Source organism: Triticum dicoccoides, chromosome 1B (assembly GCF_002162155.2).
Source record: "Triticum dicoccoides isolate Atlit2015 ecotype Zavitan chromosome 1B, WEW_v2.0, whole genome shotgun sequence".
Taxonomy (NCBI): domain Eukaryota; kingdom Viridiplantae; phylum Streptophyta; class Magnoliopsida; order Poales; family Poaceae; genus Triticum; species Triticum dicoccoides.
The window spans coordinates 492,404,565-492,409,251 of record NC_041381.1 but is presented as its reverse complement, the minus strand read 5'-3'; positions in this window follow the sequence as shown (position 1 = coordinate 492,409,251).

The window sequence follows — 4,687 nt, the reverse complement described above, 5'->3', positions numbered from 1 at the left end:
TGTGTTTTAATTTGCGAGCTAGCTTGTACTACGAGGCTGGAGGCAGGCATCGCGCCCACGCATTTGCACGGGGCAAAGCTGTGATCGAGAGAACGCAGCGTCTGGACTTGGAGGCATGTAGGCTGTAACAACCACATAGCTGGTTTGCCTTTGGCGGTGCCTCGTGGGAGTAGGACATGCATGGCATGCCAGACCACCATGCCTCTACGGGACGAGAGGCGGAGAGGGATTTTTTCTTTTTGCATGGTAATACGTGTCTCATTCATATCATAAAGAACAAAGTACAAGTATGATAAAGACCGACATGACAAAACTGAAAAGATAACAGAACATCTCTGAGCTTGACACCAATGCCCGTCACCTGCCTCCGGCACCACCACAACAGCCACCGAAGAAAATAATGACGAATCACCTCCTCACCCGAGCTCGACGCGGCTCCATCGCTGATATGCAGCTTTACGGACCTCCAAGGTGGCTCACCAAAAGTGAAACCCTTACCGTTGAATGAATCAGGCCGGGGCAACACCCCGGACACGCCATCGAACTCCAGATCTAGCAACCCACCACGACTAAAACGCCGAAGGAGAAAATCATATCTGCCATCCACCAACCACGAGCCCAGCACATGCTCCGTCTTCCAGATGTCGTTGATGCAGACCACAATCTGCATCCGCTCCTGGACTACTTCCCAAGCTCTGCGCCGACGCTGGAGCAAACATCGTCGCAACAGCGGAGCCCGAGGACACAGGTCCACCACGAGGATGACGCCACCGCCGCACCATCCTTACTTGAACAGACTGGTTTCTAAATCCATCCCCAACCATAGGACCGATGGCCTCGTCAGGGAAGGATATGACGAATCTTTATTCAGCGTTGTCATCGTCGCCGCCGAAGCAAAAACGATGAACAATCTAAAAACCTAGACTATGAGAGAGTAAAAACGATCCACACGCGTGGATCCGGCGACTCCCCTAACCACCGACAGGTCGCCGGCGGAGGGGAGCCGCCAGAGAGCGGTGTTGGAAGATCGGCCTCCCCCTGGCGGCGGCTAGGGTTCCAGCCGCCAGGGACGAGAGGAAAACAGGGGCGGAGAGGGATAGGTTGCTTAACATTGTTTGGTAACCAATGAGAACGTGTGTGCGGACGTACTCGTATTAAGCAATTTCAGCTAATCTATATGCAACAATGTCGAGTGTTCGCCAACTCCCATCAACATCTTTCTGAAAAAATGGATCTGCTGCTTCAACTTGGATGAGGTACACCAATCACCAATGGGCTATGGCAGATGAATATGGGGTTGAATATCTTTCTCTGCACGGAGTGGTCTTTCCTGTTTGATTTTGGAGTATCTTTTCTGTTCAAACTGAAATCTGTTGTACCTTTGTAGTTAAATGTTAGTTGACTAAGACTTGACCAAATCTCTGTTAATATTTTATTGTGACATCATACATGGAGATCCGGATTTTTTTTAACTTTTTTCGTTTTTACATGTTCAACCACTTGACTGAGATTTTTTTTTTGCGGGTGAAAAATAATTTTCATTTACCACTCAGGATCAATCTCCTTCTTACATAAGTCAGGCACCTCACCTGGTCCTAAACCCGACCATACAATCGTACGTTTCTCAATTCTATCAAAAGCAGCTAGGTAATGGCTAATGCCATTCTGCTCTCTGCGTACATGAGCTAGTTTAACTAATCTTCCGTCTCCCAGCAGTCTCCTAATCTGATCAGTAAGCATAGCATAACAAGACCGGTCCCTCTCCACTGCCTTGAGCATATTGAGCGCCATGAGGCTGTCCGTCTCCAATTCTATGGGCTGCTGCGTCCACTGCAAAGCAAGGTTCAGGCCCTCCATGCAGGCAAGGAGTTCAGCTTCTAGAGGCTCCGCACATGACCTTATTTCCCTACACGATGAGAAGATAATCTCGCCAGAGCTATCCCTCAGGATCATTCCGGCGCCAGCCGTTCCTGTCGTGGCGCAAAACGAGCCATCGACGTTGAGCTTTGTCCAACCGCAGTCGGAGGAGTCCATTGTGGTCGCGGCCCAGCCGCACCTGTACCACGAATATATATTTGCTCGACACCACTGCATCAACCTTTCGCCGGGTCTGCACTCAGATTGTTCTGTATGCCAACGAGCTGAGTCAACGTAACTAAGGAGGAACCTCTTCGATGCTTCAACCGGTGGTGGCTACTTGTGATGTGTCATCTCATTGCGCACGTGCCAGCATCGCCAAAGTGTCATCATGAGCTCCATCCTCCCTGTGTCAGGGAGATCACAGAGAGTTTGGGCGAGCCACTCCGAGCCCGTCCGATGGAAGGTAGCAGCAGCAGGGATCCTCCAATGTTCAGCCATTGCTTGCCATAGCGCCACTGCCCTCGGGCACCTGCAAAAAGCATGAAACGTGTCCTCCGGCTCCATAGCACAAAGAGGGCATTGGTCAGAGACCTCCAGCCCTCGATGTTTTTTATTAACCCAAGTGGGAAAATAATCTGTGAGCAGCCTCCAAGTAAAGGTGCGAACCTTGGGAGGAGCAGGGCACCTCCAAATAAAAGCCCAGACGGCTCGTTGCCCGTTTGGTGCCCCGCTCGCCGCGACTGACGAAGACCGAAGATGATCCTCTAAAGCAAGTCGATAGTCACTCCGCACAGAGAAGTTTTCATTACGCTTAGGACCCCATTTAAGGAGATCCTCGCCCAGCCGCGGTGATGTTCGAATCTTTGCTATCTCCTCCACCTCCACCGGTAAAAAGATGTCACGTACCACGTCCATCCGCCAAGCACCATGGTTGTCCAACAGCTCACTCACCCGGCGAAGACGACATCGTCCCTGCGGTGTTACTGGCCTGCCACTACCATTCCTCGGGATCCAACAGTCACGCCATATTCTGTTCGAGTTCCCGTTCCCCACGTGCCAAACCAGGCCATATTTCAAGAGCTCCAGTCCATATTGCACACCCTGCCAAGTAGCTAAAGCCCCACCTGAGAAGACCGTGTCCTGTAGACTACCATTTGGATAGTACCTCGCCTTCAAAACTCGGGCGCACAGGCTGTCCGGATTGGTCAAGAGCCTCCAAGCTTGGCGAGCAAGCAAGGCTTGATTAAAAAGACGCAGTTTGCGGAATCCTAGACCACCTTGGGACTTTGGTTTAATGAGGTGAATCCATGCTCTCCAATGCATCTTCCTCTTCTCTTCCTCTACTCCCCCAAAAAATTGCGAATCATTCTCATGAGATCCTCACATGTGGCCGTTGGGAGCTTAAACACACTCATGATATACGTTGGAATCGCCTGGGCGATGGACTTGATGAGCACTTCTCTCCCGCTCTGTGCAAGTTGGAATCCATCCCAATCAATCATCCTCTTCATATATTTCTGCTGCAGATTTTGGAATCTCTCTTTGGACATACGTCCATTGGGAGTGGGTAGTCCCAAGTAATGTTCCTCAAAACTTTGTTGCTGTACCTCCAAGACCTGCACCACGGCCTCGCGGTCAGCCTCACGACAATGTTCGCCAAATAAGATAGAGCACTTCTGAGGATTTATCAACTGTCTGATGGCATTAGCATATGTAGCCAGGGCCTCCTTGACACTCGTTGCTTCCTGTTCTGTGGCCCGGAAGAAGAGCAATGTGTCATCAGCAAACATAAGATGAGAGATGCCCGGTGCCCGGGGACACACCCGCAGTGGTGTAAAACTTTGCGTGCCAACACCCTGTTTCAAAATCGCAGCTAAACCATCAGCCACAAAAAGGAATAAAAATGGGGAAAGAGGATCTCCCTGCCAAAGCCCACGCGACAGTGCAAATGAATCTAAGAGGGCTCCATTAATATTACAACAGTACCGGACCGAGGTGACACATGTCATGATCCACCTCACCCATCGGTCCGCAAAGCCCATCTTTTGCATCACTTGCTCCAGGAAAGTCCAATCAACCCGATCATATGCCTTAGATAGATCCAGCTTGTATGCACAGAAACTCTTATCCAGGTCTTTCTCATGTTTAATATAGTGTGTACACTCAAAAGAAATATAGGAATTATCAGCGATGAGCCTCCCTGGCACGAAGGCACTCTGCTCCTCCGAGATGATGTCACCTAGGATAGGCCGGAGGCGGTTAACGAGGCACTTTGCGATGATCTTGTACACCACGTTACAAAGACTGATTGGCCGAAACTCGGTTAAGCATTGTGGGTTGTCCACCTTAGGAATGAGCACAATTGTGGTATTATTCACACCTTCCGGCATGACCCCGGTAACAAAAAACCTCCTGACCGCCTCAATGATGTCCTCCTTCACGGTGGCCAGTGTCTCTGGAAGAACCGTGCAGGGAACCCATCTGGTCCCGGGGCCTTCAAGGGCCCAATCTGGAAGAGTGCATCGCTAATCTCCTTGTCCGTGAAGGCTTCACAAAGTTTCTCATTCATTGCATCTGTGATCACGTGGTTAAAAAGATTCACCACTGTATGAGGTAGCAAACTAGGGTCAGCTTCAAAAGGTTTTTCAAAATAAGACGTGGCCATACCTGACATAACAACATGTTCAGTATGAAAAACACCATGTTCATCCCGCAACCCCTTAATCTTATTTTTCCGGGCTCTCCAGACCGCCTTTCTATGAAAGAACTTTGTATTCCGATCACCGTGTTTCAGCCACTCGAGTCTGGATTGCTGCAGCCACATCAT